This window comes from Harmonia axyridis, chromosome 2, assembly GCF_914767665.1.
Source record: "Harmonia axyridis chromosome 2, icHarAxyr1.1, whole genome shotgun sequence".
Lineage (NCBI taxonomy): Eukaryota > Metazoa > Arthropoda > Insecta > Coleoptera > Coccinellidae > Harmonia > Harmonia axyridis.
Genome location: NC_059502.1, coordinates 16,156,760 through 16,175,623, shown reverse-complemented (window position 1 = coordinate 16,175,623; position 18,864 = coordinate 16,156,760). Strand labels below are relative to the sequence as shown.

The 18,864-nt window shown below is 32.1% G+C and overlaps 1 long non-coding RNA gene across 1 annotated transcript in view; it reads right to left on the bottom strand.

The window, feature by feature from the left end:
• Positions 1-18,864, bottom strand: part of LOC123673793 — an 85,927-nt gene that overhangs the window by 28,145 nt on the left and 38,918 nt on the right. The window lies entirely within an intron of this gene.

Genomic DNA, 18,864 nt, shown 5'->3' with positions numbered 1-18,864 from the left:
ATCTTACATGAATGTAAGACCCATCTTACATGAATGAATATATTACACACGGAAGTACCGTCGTTTGCATTTATTGATGTTCAGTGTATAAAACCATCCTTGTCGGTCAATTTATTTCTAACCTGTTTTCTTGAACTTGTTATTTTGGTATTTTTATTTTTCCTTTTGGTTGATATAATAATTTTCTGGTCTTTGTTGAAGCAATTGTATTTCTGGGCACAGTTCAATAACTAAATTCCTATCATTGGAAAAATCCTTATCAAGTATAGACTCGCTTGGAATGTATACGCAAGATGAAACATGGAAATAAAAAAGAAATAATATTAAATATTATGTAAGAAGAACTTTTCGAAAGGATCCAAAGCACAAAGGAATTACTGGTTTCAAAGTGTTTAAGTGAATATCGAGTACAATATTTTGTTCAAGAGGTTCTTCAAAAATCGGCATGGTGTGAGTTGCAACACCACCTCATTAGTATGCACCCATAAATACAGCTTGAAATTCGATGAAAGACTCCCTGCTGACTTGCCAATTACTCACCACCTCATGCAAGAAGACCCATTATCGCGAATGACGGTAGATTCACTCGTCAACCCTTTGTAAAACATTCCATTATTAAATATTCATTCCATTCTCTGTTGGCAAAATCCTTCCATTCGTGAAATGTGGCTCTTTATAATATGCAGAACGAAGTGCCAATAAAATGAGGAAAGGCACAGAAGAATAATGCAGTTTGCGACGTAATATCTCTATTATGGCAATATTAATATTCCCAGTCTCAAATTTGAGTCTTTTCATGTGAAATGAGCACTTCGAGAATCGACATAAGCTCTTTTGATCTTCGCGCAGACTGGATGCTGCTTCATGCGGAAACGACAGGGTCGGCCTGGATCGAGTCAGTTAAAAACACATCTGTTCCACTGAAGGCGAGCCAGATCCTGATGGCTGCTCGGTGCTTCAGTTTACAAGAAAACAGAACTGTGATCCACTCATACTTTTCTAATTAATAGTTACTCTAAAGAAAATCATGAAGACGATCACATGTGTTTCTTTTTGTAGTGACTTTTTGCTTGCCCGATAGGTGGCGACGTGGGCTGCGCATCTCTCGGAAGATCGAAACCGCTTGGTATTCTAATCTAACCGTTTTACGGTAAAGTCACCATGCTCCTCTATGGGGATGGAAAGTGTATTTGTCATTCCTGAAAAATTTTCTGAACAATGGGCACCTTCAAAATTTTCTGGGAAAACCTCACCAAATCTTTAAAATTCAAGTTGACACAAAAACTCGTACAGAAAAAAAGGAATACACTGACGTGAAATCAGGAGCTTTTGAGAACTCGTTCGTTCATGCTCATGCATACCTAATTATGAGGTTCCAAGGGCGCCACTGGAACATGAATGAACGATCGTCTAAAAGTTCATGACTTCAAGTCAATACTATAATAATAATACAATATTACACTATTAGAACTTTTATAATAATGAGAAAAGCACGTAAATTTAGGGGCTTTTGTTCGAATAAATATGAATGTTTTTTCGAAGAAATATCGTATGAAATTTGAAATAATTACCTCACAATCTAGTTGTAGATTTCTGCTTTAATGTGTTCATGTTTTAATTTCAACTTTCAGTAAGATATTCCACTGATAATTTTTTCTTCGATAATAGACTTTTGATTCAATATAGTCTTTTGATTATTAAGAAGTGGAAGTCTGAAGTTTCTTGGTCTTTTAATTTTCATAATATGTGCCCAAGAAGTCCAATCATTATGGAATTAAAATACTCTGGAGAGTGAAATGCTATGAAGAATTAGAAATGAACCGAATTTCATTCGTCACTTTGTTGAAAAAATGTTATTGAGGAGAAAAAAAAACATTGAAAAAACATTTTTTCACTCATCTCATAGTATTTTTCTCCTTTCTTCAGACAATCAACGCACATTCCAGAATGAATCATCTTTCTAACTATAATAGTATACGATTTGATCCTGGTTTTATTACTGAAAATTTTGAATGATGATGATTGTCCCCTCTGAGATTTTGAACAAGATTCGAATGATGTTCTGGATCTAGTTGTAGAAATGGTTTTGAGGAGTGTGCACTCTAATAATAATATTAATCAACTCTCGTTCATTAATCCTTTTTTGGTTTGTGCTGAAATGGCAGGTGCTCTATGGGATTGGTTCGTTACTTTGAACTTTTTCGAGCTCATTTCAATATTTTCCGCATATCTTTTCGACCATTTTGATATTGAATTCATCACTACAGACATTTTTTGTACCAAACCCTGTTTTCCAATTTGAATTAATTGACAGTTGGATTTGTCGATTTTTTTTTCCATGAGTTCAAGGTATGAGTGAACGATACATAAATCTGAAGTTCTCCAGAAGACCGTACTCTTTTTAGAAGTAATTGTGCAATTAGCTGCCAATTAGCTAAGCCAATTCGAAGAAGAATATATATGAGTGAATTTTTTTTAGACCATCTGGCTTATCTTCATTGTAATAGTTGGCCATACTCAAAATCTCTTCGGCCGATAATTTTTTGAAATTTAATGTTCTCTTTCTAGTAAAGTTCGTAGCCTTTTACCCTTTGCATATACTGGATCGATCTTTTTATCATATTCTTTGAAAAACTCTTCTTGAATGATCCCTGCAGAGATGTGCCATGAAAGTTTCACACTGGATCTTTATTTTTTATAATCTTCTTCATTTTGAAAACGTAGTTTTCTAATATTTCTTAAGTTTTTCTGGGATTGTTTCTTGATCTACGAAGTATTTTCTGTTCATTTCGCAAACTGATTCCACTCATAGATTCTTATTTTTTTTGTATCGAGAGACACCAGTAGAGCAATTCTATTTGAAAATATATTTCTTACTGATCAATTTTTCGAATGAATAAACGACAAATATGTTTGTGATGTGATCTAAAATTGACTATTTGACAAAAAAATTTTTCTAAGCTATCTTGAATTTGATAAATTTCGAAGTGTTTCGTTGAAAAATCAATTGGTTGGCTTCATAAAAATGAAAGGAGTAAAGTAGTCAATGGAAAAATTGAAAACTTCTCTGATCTGAAGAACCATTTGGGTATGAAAACATGATTTAATATTAAGCAGCAATTAAATCTTTCACTGATTCACAAATATTTGATAACTTCTAACATATCCCTTCAAGTTTACATCATTATTCCCACAAGTGCCGATTCAAACAACGTGATTGTACAAATTGGCGAATGCGCCAGGAGTAAAAATTCAACAGGCGTTCCATGAAGATTCCACACAACACAAACACCTTCCAACAATATCAGAGTTGTCACGGAAACTTCACAAATTCAACACCGAAGAAACCGAACATAATAAGAGTTTCTAGCGAGTGTTCGTGACTTAAAACGTGAAATTGGAAGTGTAATTCAATTACAAGTACAGCGGTTCGCATTAGCAAGAGATTCGAGCTCATTTGGTCCTTTGAATGTTATCCACGTTTTGCGTCATCTTCAATTTGCCTAATGTGCGCCGTTTGTTTGGGCCTTCTTTGTTTTTGGCTACGTCTTTAAGGTTGTTAATGCTTGTTCCAGACTAAATTTTAATTAGAATAAAAGTCGGTTGACTCGAAGAGGAGGGCTGTCACTGGGGAGGGCTGAACGGTCCCCTTGCGAGGTGTATCTTTCGTGACAATCATTTTCGTAACTGGAAACTTATCCAAGCTAATTGGCGGTCTGGCAACAGGCAGAATGACGCTGGATTCGAGGCATAACTCTTGAGGATAAAGTTTTTCACTAATTAGCACAGATTCATTACGTGATTAAGGGAAGTTTATCAGTGAAGTTCCATAGATTCATGTCAGGCCAAGCCTTATTTATCACGGAGTTCCTTTGAGTACCCTGTCGCTTTCATTGCCACCGGATATTTTAATAAACTATTGTTCCGGTTTTCCACTAATGTTTTTGGAAATGAGAAAATTACGAGACCTTAATTTTTCATCATCTTTAATTTGACCATTGAAATCCGTGCTTTTTTGTTTTAAATACTAACGTACACAGCCATCTATGGAACAATCAAGTATCAATTATAAGTTGCCCTCGTCCATATGCACACACCAGCAGAAAAACTCGGCCACCTAAAATTTTGCTAAAGTTCGTTGACCAAGAACTTTCGTAATTTCAAATCGATTTCAATTGTTGCCACATCAAATTAAAGATGGATTCTTTGGTATTGAAACAAAGTCCAAGGTTATCTAAAAATGTTGATAGCTCATTTATACAAAGTCATACCATAACAGAACCCCCTTGATATGAGACTTATTCATTTAGCGTAGAAACAATTGAAATCGATGAAAAACTATGAGAGTTCTTGGTGAACGAAGTTCAGGAAAATTTTTGGTGGCCAAGTTTTTTTTGGCGGATGGTGTAGTTCCATACGTTTCATTTATAATATCGATTGCCGTTTTGGAATATCTTGGTTGCTTCTCTTCCGAACTATCAATTGATTTTGGATTATTCAGTGGATTGAACAACCTTGAGAATTTATTGGTACTTTAGATTTTGTTTTAGTGTGGAGTTTTATGGTATATTGGGCCAATAAAGTTGATATTTTTCAGGTTAAACAGGACATATTCTCAAAGAAACCCACTCCGATCTAAGCTGTTTTAGAACATATACATTGTTGATATGTTGTAAATTAGTGCTCATTTGACGACTCCCACGAGCATTGAACAGAGGAGATTTAGAATTTCGAGATACAGCTTTGAACCTCATCAAGTTCTGAATACATCGTTTATAAGTCGATAATCAGCTTATTGGATTGCTATAATTCAGGTAGGTAAGTAGTAAGCAATGATACTTGAAATGTCATCAATTAACAATTGAATATCGAGGACAGTACAAGGTCAGTGTATTTCAAACTTTCAACCAGTACATAGATGTACAATGAAGTGCGATGTTTAAGGAGTAAAATTGATTGAATTTTTGATTATGTGATCATTATCTGGGGTTTATTAGTTACTGTATATTTTTATGAAATCTCATTTGGTTCTTGAGTTTGATTTGAAATATACTTAAGATATCGTCATATAGCCGAGCCTGCGATATCATTCTGAAATTGTTATAGTCCTGATGATGTCCAGCTTGAAAAATTGAGCAAGGAGCTTGAAAATATTATTTCATATGAACAGCCGAAAACAAAATAAGGGGGTATTGTTTTTTTCTATAGTCAAGCGATCAACATGAAATTCTGCACGAGCCCTGAAATTGACATTTTAAATCAAAATTAAAATGTTCATTTCGATCTGAAATGTAATTTTAAATAAATGGCATAAACATTTCGAATACCATCATTACAGAACTCCTAGTCGGATTTTGCCCATTAAAGCTCCCATAAACCAACCCCCCTACTAATTCATTATCGATTGATAGTTTGATAATCGGAAGTACCGATTATCGATTGATAGTTTGATAATCGGTAGTATCGATTATCAAACTGTCAATCGATTATGAATTAGTAGGATCCAGACGCAGATGATCGATACTACCGATTATCAAACTATCAATCGATAATCGGTACTTACGATTACCAAACGATGAATGCATAATGAATTACTAGGATCCAGACTCAGATAATCGATACCACCGATTATCAAACTATCAATTGATATTATTTGTAGCGCATCTGAGTCTGGATCCTACTAATTCATTATCTATTGATATTTTGATAATCGGTAGTATCGATTATCAAACTGTCTATCGATAATGAATTAGTAGTATCCAGACGCATATAATCGGTACTTACGATTATCAAACTATCAATCGATAATGAATTAGTAGGTTCCAGACTCAGATGCGCTACAAATAATATCAATTGATAATTTGATAATCGGTGGTATCGATTATCTGAGTCTGGATCCTAGTAATTAATTATCTATTCATTGTTTGATAATCGGAAGTACCGATTATAGGTTGATAGTTTGATAAGCGCATTTGACGCGTTGGTTTGTGAGAGCCTTGTACTTAACCGCTGCATTCAAGATCAAAACCTTCTTTCAAAATCTCAAGTTTCTAGCTCCTTCGGTTCTAGAGCATTAGTATTAAAAATTCGAATATCATAATAATTGTGGCGAAATGATTTATCAAGATAACTAGTTGGCAATAAAACGAATTGGTAGGATATATTGAACGATTTCGCTCTGAGTTACTTTTGTCATCGTTTTCCTCTCCTTGTCTCCTCAAGAAATAAACTATCCTCCGTATTACACATAAGTGAATGGATGTTACCAAGCAATAACTGTCACATCCACCAGAAAGCCATATACGTTTCAAGAAGTAACGGCAAATGTACGACCTCGATGTAAGAATAATTGAAAAGGAAACGCTTGCCCGGGTAACTTTGTATTTTGACTAGTATCCACCTGAGACGTCGCGACGCCATCTTATTTATAACGGAGCAATTCGAGAAGGCGAACTTCAAAGGTATCGAGGAATTTATGAAAATCGGCAGCTTGGTACGGAAAGTTCACTTTTGGATGTGACAAGTCCTGGCTACTTTTCAAACAATATTCAGGGTTTATTGAAATTTCACGTCTCCGGATTTCAAGCTTTGGAAGTGTAAATTGGAAATTCTTTTGGAGGTGACCAAAAACAGAAACTCTTTGAGCTTGGTTGTGGTTGAGAATTGTTTCTCAGACTTCATTATTTTGTAACCGAATTGCTATGTTTGAAGCTGAATGAAAAATTATTTTGAAGCCATCTTCAGTTTAGTTGTTTGGAATTCGGCATTCTCCTGTATTCCATTAAATTTTGAAATCTCGAACTATAAAGAAGTTTCTTTATGAAGATAAAATGTTTCGTGATTGAAATATGTTCAAAAACATTAGATGTACCTATGTTCAAAAACATTAGATGTACCAAAATTTCATTGACTTAATAGTTGATCTTTTCCCCCTGAACGGTAGTAGTTATATAGTTAGACAAAGAAAATATGAATGCATGTCAACACATTTATTTTCACTGAACGGTTTCAACTTGATTGAGAAAAACACTGCAAATTCCAAACTATGGTTTATTTTTTCTTCTATCGACGCCAAATATCTGGAGTAATATACGAAAATAATTGTTAATAAATTTCAAGTAATATACGGAATACAAATAAGAATTTAAAATACTTATAACTCTGTAAGTATGATGGGCTTTCCTTTGTAGTAAATATTATTGAATTCATTATATGTTGTCAAGTTTCCAAGAATTGATTTTTTAAAATTGTTCCTTCAATTTTTGTTTCTTTTGGATCAGAGGACCAATACGGTATGAAATCGATCTTAGAATTTTTTGAGTATAGCTCTGCACCAATTTATTTCGAATTACTTCTGAAAATCTCAGGGCAATTCGAATTGATTTTGGGAAACTATTACAAAGAATAATTATCAGAAAAAATGAATGGATAAAGTTTAAGTAATGGAGAAATTGTTGCATTATCTCCAATTGAAATCCTTCGATATCTTAACATTGGAAAAATGTTCGAAGTTTACGTTTTAAAATGTTTATAATACAAAAAAAAATATATAATTTTCCAGAACTTTTCTCGGAACCTTTAGGAGCTATTTGCGTTAAACTTGTTACAAACTTGTTTACTACATATTTATGATCCTTCTAGTTCGAGAAGTCGATTCAATGATATTAAAACTAAAAAACGAGAAATCAAATTCGAAAAAAATTTGCTACTCAAACAACCAATGCAGTCACTACTGCGACAACCAATGTAAAATTTTCACCACATAATCCCGCCTAATTTTTGAGTTATGAAGTTTTGAATGTTTTATTTGGATTTCCGAACAAATAACCTCGGATTCGAATCTCGTCGCTTCATTTCCATTGAATTTTATTGACATATTGATTGATTTATTATATGATATTTTCGTGCCTATGTGTTGTGATATTTCGCGATGAAATTTGAAACGATGAAGTATAATGGGAAATTCCAAAAACTGTTGATTGAGCAGTCAAAATCATTGTATTATAATTTCGGAACTCAGTAATGAACTCTACGCAACCGCACCTTAACTAGTAATTTGTTCCGCAGAGGTCCCATAAAAAACATCAAAAATTAAAAATTCATTCTTGAGATAAAATACCACAATAAATGAGGCGATAGAATTACCGTTTCTTGTTGTAATATTTCTGAAATCACTCAGTAGTTTTTCTACGACAAATTCTAAAATTGCTTTCATATACATCGTGACACCAAGAAGGTAATTTTTTTTTTTGTAGGGCATTTTATGGAGCGCTACGAAGAGGCTAACGTCAGTATTTTAAAATAATAACCTAATATCAGGGTGAATTACTTTCGAGTAATGACGTCACCGTCAATTTTGCCTCAATTTTCCGATTACTCTAGCTGAGCTGATTCCAAAAATGTATCACATGTTGATTCCAATTGGTACAGGATGATCAGAAATACAATAATTTTGTGTGTGCTCATAAAGTAAGGCGTAACATTCTTTATTAGTTAAATTAACAATTTTATCAAAAATACTCATTGTCTAGCGGCAATTGGTTTGAATGTAACATCCTGTAGTTTGTTACATTTTTAGATTAATAAAAATGAGCTGTTTCCAAACATGTTTGGTACTTGTGGTCTAGCAGACAGAATATGAAAGAGATTATTTCTTATCAATTTAAAAAAACATAGTCGTCTTGTTTTTTGTGAATTGTGATTATTTGTTTATTTCCACTGGACCATAAGTATTTTTAATAATATCGTTAATTACTTTATGAGCACACAAAAAACTATTGTATTTTTTTCCACTCTTTACCAATTGGAATCAACATGTGATACATTTTTGGATTCAGCTCAGCTAGACTACTCTAAAAATTGAGACAATATGGGGTGTTCCATTTAAAAAAAATGACGGTGACGTCATTACTCGAAAGTAATTCACCCTGTATATTAGATTATTATTAATACGATAAATTATAATAAAAAATCGACGTGTTTCAGGATTATTTCTTAAAATGGTCTGTTTAGCTAAAAATGAATTTGTTCCATAATTTACGGACACAGTGTATGAAATTGGAATTGAGTAAGCATAATACTGCTCCCATAATTTCTGACTAGTTACAAGCAATTGGTGGCAAATTTGAATCTCATTCAATATTCATGTCCCTCTACACAGTTACATTTCAGAACGACTGCAAAACTGAGCTGAAAGTACGCCGAAAATTGCATCAGAAGGGTTCAAAATCGCGCACGTCTCCGACTCCATATTGAATCTGAAAACGAGAAGCAAACGACAAGTTAACTTGAAATATCAATGTTTGTACAATTCCGGACTGGGGGATTTATTATTCATTTAATCTCGTAACGGAGCAGCGAAATTTCATCTGACTTCTCCAACTAGGCAATATGTGTTCGTACATCACTAGGTCGAGGAGAGGTTTCTTGTTACCATTGAGTGAAAATAATCAAAATAAACTTCACTCCGTCTCTTTGAATTAATTAAAGTGAATAGGGTCCCTTGACTTCCAGCTAAGGAATAAAAAATTTATGTGCCTCAGACGCTGTTTTCAATTTACTTCGTTATGGAATATACAGGGTGAGTCTTTGACTTGTACATATATTTTAACCCAAGATTCCTGAGGTCAAAAGAAACACTTTTTTCCTTTACCATTTTTTCCGATTCGGCCCGGTTAAAAAGATACAGGCTGTTGAAAATCGTTAAAAAAATGTGATTTTCGGCTATATCTCGTAAATGGTTGTATCGAAGGAAATGATTTTTGAAATATAGCTTTTTTTTGATGTGATACATCTTCTCCGAACACCAGATTCCATACACATTCTTCTGTTTCTTTGTTATGAACATAACATACCATAAAAATACCAGAAATTCGAAGAAACCAACTCTTAAAAATAATTTGAACGTTCATTGAACAATATTTGGCTAATTTGAAAAATAAAAGTATTCTTCATAATTTCTCGTACAAAGCACCGTTTTCGAATAACTTGATCTTAAAAAAAAAAAATTATCTGTGAAATTCAAAAAATTGGGTACTTTGGCTGAATGCAACTCTGTTCTATTGTGGAAAAAAAACCACAGAGATGAATATTTACTATGAAGTCATGTCTCAGATTTAAGAATTGAAGTACTAGCCAACTTAGTTTGAAAATGAAGTTATTTGAATAAGCTCACCTCAACTCCTCGATTTGATTAAAAATCACTGAGCTTTGGCACAGCTCTGATAATAATAAGATACTTCACTAAAATCAACATTCTTTTTGAAAAGTCCTGATTATTCATAAAACCCATGTTTAAAAAAGTTTTCACAAAATAGTCCCATTATAATGACAACAATCAATATCCCACTAAAGACTGCTGCTATCGAACAATACTGTATTCTTCTTCGGCTCATTCAAACTCACATCGAAACATACTACTAGGACTAGGTACATACTAGACAAATTTTCATGTGATTGAGATTGAATACTTTTATTCTTTTGCTATTCCATAAATTCATCCTAAGAGCTTATGATTGACATACTTCCAAGAGGGCCATAATTGTTTTAATGTGAAAACAAATTAGGTGAGTTGAAAGAAACCAAATATTCTATTGTGGATATTTACATTGAATACTTCTCATTTATTTTCAATGCCAAAATCAAGATGAATTAAGTAGTAAAGTTGGCTATAATGTAGGTACACATTAACAACAAATTTGATTACAAGTGGAGTCTAAAATTTTCCATTGATTACAGAGCCAGAATATTTTACATATTTCCATATTTTCATACTGATGGTTTCAAAAATATTGATGCATTTCAATATTTTTATGAGATAGTTGGAACAAATCAAATGCTTCATTTCATAACAAATATCTTATAACAATAACAGTGTAAACTGTAAATGAAAATTTTAGGTTAGAAGTTAGAACATAGATTATTCGAACCGAACTGCTGTGTTTATTCTTCTTCTTCTCAAATCACTTATTGGTGATTTAATGGGTTCGCATTTAGCATGTACCCAGATTGGTAGCTTACTCTGTGTTTGATTGATTTCTTATTTTCTCTGACTTTCCCACCCTCAAAAATCCAGAGAGAATAAAGGATAAGGTTGGGTTATTTTCATATGAGGGATCAAACATCCAATGTTAGTAGGTATCTACTGTATAAACATGATTCTTCTATATCTTTCATTAATCTGTTGAATCCATTTTAAATTTCTATTTTACCTATTTTACAAATATTGCTTATATTTTAATATCTGAACATTCCAAAAATTCATTCAATATTTGAACTATATCAATGCTATCTGTAAAGATTACTTCATAAATATTAATGGGCCTTTGAATCTCAAACTTTTCGAGTTTTGTGTATAGTGTATTAATATTGTGTACATTCAGGTTACATTCAAAAAATACATGCACCAACGATCCAACTTTACCGCATTCACAATTGGGTGAGGAATTGATTTTGATCTTATATAAATGTTCTGGTGTCAAACAATGTCCTGATCGTAATCTCATCATAGTTGTAATGTGTTTTCTTGTCAAATTATTTTTTAATAGTTTATATGGCTTATCAATTGTACATTTTTTATCCCGATTACGCATATGAGTGTATATTCTTCCCTTATTTCTACCCCACTTTTGTAGTGTTCTGATCCAATTTTCCCTTATTTTATCCTTGATAATATTGTACATAAATTGTGGACCTCCCTTGTAGTTTAATAATTCACCGTATCTACCTTTATTTGCAAGATGATCTGCTTTATCGTTTCCTATTATTTCTGAATGACTCGGTATCCAAACTCCCTTTATGATCTTGTTATCATTACTTAAATCTGCCCATATCTGCTTAACCGTTGCTGTGATGGTATCTATTGATGAGTCTAACTTCCAATTTTTTAAAGTTAATAATGCACTTAATGAATCCGAGAAAATGACTGCTTTGGTAATATTTTGATTTTGAATTATTTCTAACGCTTTTCCAATTGCTAATAATTCCGCTGAATAAATTGACCAGTATGAAGGTAATTTTCTGCTATATTCTAAAGGTAGAGACGGTGAGTATATTCCTATTCCTACACTTATGTTACCGTTAATATTTTTTAATGAGGCATCAGTATAAAAACTCTGAAAATTTTCAAATTTATTCTCGCAATAATTTTTAAAATTAATCTTTGTATCAGGTTCTTTTTTTCCAAAATCTGGAATATCTATATCACATTGGGCCGAATGTTATATATAATCCAAGGAATAAAACGGAATTTGTTCTGCTTTGTAAATGTTGTTTTTAAATTCTCTAACGTTTTGAAGGGCTGTTAAATATGCTGGTTTGTATTTTTTATTCCAGAAATGTTGATGTGAATTTAATTTATTAATTTGATCTATTATAATATTATTTTTAACTTGTAAATTTTTTAAAATATATTTTGAGGCTAATAATTCTCTTCTTTTTTCAAGTGTTGTTTCTCCGCTTTCCGCTAAAATAATGTTAATTGGGGTTGATCTCATGTATCCCATTGCTGTTCTAATTCCTTGATAATGTATCGAGTTCATTTTGTTGATAGTTGTTTTAGATCCACCGTATATCATAGAGCAGTAATCCAAATGTACTCTGGATATCGCTTTGTATAAATTTAGTAAACTTTGTGGTTGGGCACCCCACCAAGTCTTACACAGGCACTTTACTATATCAATTCCTCTTTTCGCTTTACAATTTGCCTGCTCAATTTGCAATGACCATTCCAATTTTGGATCGAGGATAACCCCCAAATATTTTACTTGATTTTTCCACATAATATTTTGATTACCAATTGTTAAACATGGAAGTATATTTGGTGTTTTTTTCCGTGCAAACAACATCGCGTACGTTTTTTCAACTGAGATTATTAAATTTCTTGATGAGAGGAAAGAATCAATGTTATCCAGAGTTTTAGTGATCTTTTCATAAATATCGCCTATATCTGATCCGGTACAAATTATATACTTATCATCTGCATATTGACCTATTTCGACCCCTTTAACTTTACATTTTATTACATTTTTTACATATAGGTTGAAAAGAAACGTGCTTAGTTTAGACCCTTGCAATATTCCTTTACTATTGAAATAAGGACCCATAATTCTGTTCTCCCTTGTGCATTGAATATACATTTCTTTGTTATTTAGTAGATGATCTATAATGCCTATGATATCCGATGGTATATTAATTTCACGTAAATCTTCCAATAATATATCTATATTTACACTGTCATATGCCCCTTTTATGTCCAGGAATACTACTACTGTGAATTTTTTTTCGGCAAACCCTGTATAAATCCGTGAAGTCAAATATACCAAATTATCGTTAACCGATTTCATTCTTCTGAATCCGAACATTAACTTATTTTGATTAAGACTTTTTTCAATTATATTTTCTATTCTATTTTTTATTAAGCTTTCTAATATTTTGATGCTACATAATGATAAAGCAATTGGACGAATACTATCCATATTTAACAGCGGCTTATTGGGTTTATTGAATGGTAATACTAAAATTTTGTTTTGACCTATAATATTAACTGGGTTTTTTAATATTTCATTCATTATGTTCAAAAATTTTATTTTTAATTTTTTACTTAAGTTAGTATACATATCATCAGTTAATGCATCTAAACCCGGGCTTGAGATCTTCCTATTTTTGAGAGCCAATTCTAATTCAAAAAAACTGAAGGGGTTGGATTGATTTTGTTCCGAAATGTTTTCTTTTCTTATTTGTGATATTTTTGTGTTGATAGGTTTGGATAGATTGATCATTAATTGATCTAATATTTCTTCTGTAGGTAGGTTTTTAACATTGATGTTCGATTCATGATTTTTGAATTTTTTAATAGATTTCCATGCAGATGTGAGAGGTAAAAAATTTATATTTTCACAGAACTTTGTAAATGAATCTTTCTTTTTTTTTTTCATTATTAATTTTACTTTAGCTCTTGTATTATTTGCTTTAATATATAGTTCTTGAGTAGGGTTGTTACTATATTCTCTAATTATATCCCGTCGCAATTCTATCATATTTGATAGTTCTTCATCCCACCAGATAACTCTATATTTATTATTATAAGATATTTTTTTTGTTGGAAATTTTTCTTCTGCACTGTGAATTAATAATTTGTTAAATTCATCTAAATTGTGACAATCTGAGTATTCTAATTCATTTTCTATCTTAGTGTTATACCCTTCCCAATTAGCCTTCTCCGTTTTAAATTTTTTTGTGGTAAAATAAAGATTTGTAGCTATCGATTTATTACCTACATTTATCTCTATTAAAATGGGGTAGTGATCACTTTGCGCTGGATCGAATAATACCGTCCATGAACATTTATTTGCCAAATTCAAGGAAACAATACTTAGGTCTGGGGCGCTATTTCCTATTTGGGGTGGTGTACACCTGGTTACTGTACCATCATTCAAAACAATTAATTCTTTTTCATCTAGCATTTCGTCAATGACCTTACCATTAAAGTTTTTAGTGTGAGATCCCCATCTGGGACTTTGTGCATTGAAATCACCTATTAGCATATATTTGGTTCCGATCTGTTTTATTATTTCGTTAAGATTACTTGCTTTTAGCTTGATATTTGGTGGATTATATAAATTTACTATTACAATACCATTTATTCTTACTGCTTGGTATTGAAAATTGGGAGAACATACACTCACATGTATTGTAATTTCCTCATACATTATATTACTCTTAATTAGGAAGGCTATACCTCCCTTACCGTCATCTCTATCTTTCCTTAGAATATTGTAATTTGAGATTTTAAGCTTTTTACTTTCCCGCAGAAATGTCTCTGATAAAGCGACAACTTCCGGATTATACTGCTGAAGTTTTCCCGTGAGATCCAAAAAATTTGTATTAATCGACCTAATATTCCACTGTAGTATTTTCAAAGTCTTCCTATTCATGTTTTTGATTTATTTATTAGATGTTTTATTTACTGTTATAATATTTAAAATTTAAAATTGATGAGGATACTTAAGTATTTGATTTTTTATGTATTAACGCTTGCGTATGAATTTCATTACTGTATTCTTCAAATTCTACATTATTTTCTTGAGTTGCATTATAGTTTGATGAGGAACTATTTTGAGAAAATTCCGAATAACATTCTAAAACTTCCATATCTACTGAATTATTATCATCTTCATTTACTTTTGATTTAGGTTGTGACCAATCTGATAATTTATTTTTTTTATAATTTGGGGTATATTGGACAAGACAATCTTCAATCTCCTTTTTATTATAACCTGGCTTACTTTTCTGTGGTCTATTTTTGATTTTAACTGTTGTAATTTTTTTTTGTTTAAGATCGTTTTGATTTTTCAACCCTTGTTTTATGTAAGTATTACCATTTGAACTTGTTTTTTGCGCATATGTAACTTGTGAAACCGTAGGGGGTAATTTTTCATTTAATTTTAATGTTTCTATTTTATTTATTTGTGGGAAGTTAGTTAAATCGTTTTTGATATCACCGCTATTAATATTTTTTTTCTTAGAAATTAGGTTTGCCTCAAAATAAGTATATTTATACACCGCCATCATATTTTTAATTTGTTTTTGTCTATCATATTCAGTACATTTTTTATATGTGGCTGCATGCGGACCTTTGCAATGATAACATGTAAAATTCTCACTGTCGCAGGTATTAGTCTCGTGTTCATTTCCACATTTATTACATTTCTTTTTACCTTTACATAATTTTGAAGTATGTCCATATAATAGACAGTTATAGCATTGAACAACTGGGCTTACATATTGTGTTACCTCTAATATATTATGATATAATGCTATGTTATTCGGTATATTTCTATTTCTGAATGTTACTACACATGATTTTGAATCTATGTATTCTACTTTATTTTCAACTATCGATCTCCTTTTTAACCTTCTTACGTTCAATATTTCATATTTTGATTCTGCACCCTCTTTAATTTCTTCCTCCGTAATACTAACATCGATGTCTGAAATAACTCCCATACTGATAATGTTAATAGGTGGGATATAAACATTACAATTCTCGAATTTGATATGTTTGACAAATAAATTGGCATGTCCAGCACTAGCAAATTCAATTCCAACCCTATTTTTCCCTTTCCTTTTTATATTTCTAATATCAAGGTTAAGGTTATTATTTTCATAAAGATGTTTTCCAAGTTTTAAAGGATGAACATAACCAATGCTACCATTTGTACCCTCAATGTACACAACATATGGACCTAAATCCGTTAATCTATATTCATAAACAGTTTTTTGTTTATTTTCATTAATTTTTATGTTGTTTTTTACAGTTTCAATATTCTGCGATATTGATTCTATTTGATTTAACATTTCAAAATCTTTATTTACTTTAGCCTGTTCTCTCAATTGTGATAATTCTAATCCCAATTCAGCTAAATCTGCCCAAGACAATGTATTTTTATGCAAATTTTCAATTGTTTTATTTGCTTTAGGTGTTAGGTAGAATGAAGACCGGGATCCACTGGATCCCGGGCTATTATTATTCATCTTGTTTATTCAGTAAAAAAAATTAAACTCACCACAAAGGATAACCCCAGTATTAGATGAAAACTTAGGATTTTCGATAACAACACTAGAATAATTTAGGATTTCTCTCAACGACCCGACCCTCTAATCTCTCTAGATTTGTTCTAATATCTGAAAATACGTCTTTGTTTTTCAAACACAGTTTATCAAACACACACGAGTAATATCGTCCTAAACTTTTCTACTCAAAACTTATTCGAAGAAATTTAAACCAACTTCTAAACTGCTGTGTTTATATTTGGCATCACTCGAAATTTGAAATTCAAACTTAAAACCACAGATTACTATAGTCTGTGTTAGATCTTTTATAGATGAATATTATTTATTTGAGATTTTAAGGTTAATTCTTGCACGAAAAATAAACAACGATATCATATAAATGAAATATAATGAATGAATGGATATGAGTATCAGAGCTAATATGGGTGGTAGCGAGCTCAATTCGTTATAATTATCGAAAATGAAATAGAAATCAAGAGAAGAATATTTAATCTTTAGCGTCAACGAAATTGGAATAACTCATTTATTTGATTATAAACACTACTTTGTTCAACAAATGGAATGTTAAACGTGAGTTTATGATGGTTTTTCTAATTTAGTAGCTTATTTCCAAGGTTCAAGAGGTATATCTTATGCTTGAGAAAACTTCAGTGTTCCGGTTTTCAGGGGTGAATTAGCTCTGAATTGTCATTCTTCAAATGCATACTGTCATCTCGATCGAATCTGCAGCTTTCAAATCAAAAGTTATACAAACTTTCGAACGTCATATTTACTGAACCCCTAGACGGATTTTGCCGTGAAAACAGATCCGTCTCAGATGAAATTTAGCGTATACAGGGTGTCCGGGGAATAACTGTACATACTCTTACCAGAGATAGAGTTGGACTAGCTGATTACTGATTGACTGTAAAAAATTAATTTCTGGATTGCCCTAGAAAGATACAGGGTGATTTTCCAACTTCATGGAAATACTTAGACCATCATAAAATCCAAACTTATTGACGAATAGTATTGAAACTTGGGAGATTATTGGTACATGCTAAGGTCGAGTCAGAACGATATAAATTATTTCATTATTCCAGGGCCGGACTCATTAATCTTCATTTAAATTGTTCAGGGTAAAAAAAACACTTTGTATTTCGAATTACAAATAATTGATTCGCTTTTTAGAAAGAAGCTAAATTAAGCTTCAATTTGCGGTATCGTTTAAAGTTGTCACATCAACAATTATTTTTTTATGAATTTTTGAATTTGGATAAAGTTCGAAAAATTGAATTTTTCACCATGAAGAGAACTGAAAATCTCATGTTTGAATATAAAATGCGAAAGTATTAGTAGAAAATTTTCAAAAAAGTTCAGAGCTTTAATAAGCACATTCGATAACGAAACAATAACAAATGAAACAAACTAAAATACATTGAAGAGTACCTAATAAAAACGAAAATAGGAACGAATGAATTGCAGAGCCAACGTTATTTCAGAAGTGGTTCGAAATGAAAACCATTAGCTTGTATACATTTCTCTTGCCGAATGTTCAAATTGGATACAGCCTTGCGAATCATATCGCCATTATTTCTTAAAATATCGCAACAGTTGATAATTCTGTTCATCAGTTGTTCTCTTGACTGGATTTCTTCAGAATATACCATATCCTTCAATTTTCCCCATAAAAAATAATCTAGCGGGTTGAAATCTGGAGATCGAGGAGGCCATGGAATGGGTCCTCCTCGACCTATCCACCTATTTGGATAGGTATTGTCGAGGTAACTTCTCACTTCCAAACCAAAATGAGGTCCAGCTCCATCATGCTGGAAATAAATTCCTCTAATATTTATTCCTTGTAGCATGCCGGGTAAAATATTTTGTAAGAAATCTAGATAAATCGCACTTGTAAGGCGACCGTCAAAAAAATGAGGCCCAATCAAATGTTTGTTTATCACAGCACACCAAACATTTACTGAAAATTTATGTTGTGAATTCCTCAGTCTTATACTGTGTGGATTATTTTCGGCCCAAATATGCGAGTTATGAATATTGAACACCGTCTCTGGTGAATTGAGCTTCATCACTGAATATTGTTCTGTACTGTAGTGACTCTGTGATTTGCTATCCAATGTGATAAACAAACATTTGATTGGGCCTCATTTTTTTGATGGTCGCCTTACAAGTGCGATTTATCTAGATTTCTTACAAAATATTTTACCCGGCATGCTACGAGGAATAAACTTAGAGGAATTTATTTCCAGCATGATGGAGCTGGACCTCAATTTGGTTTGGAAGTGAGAAGTTACC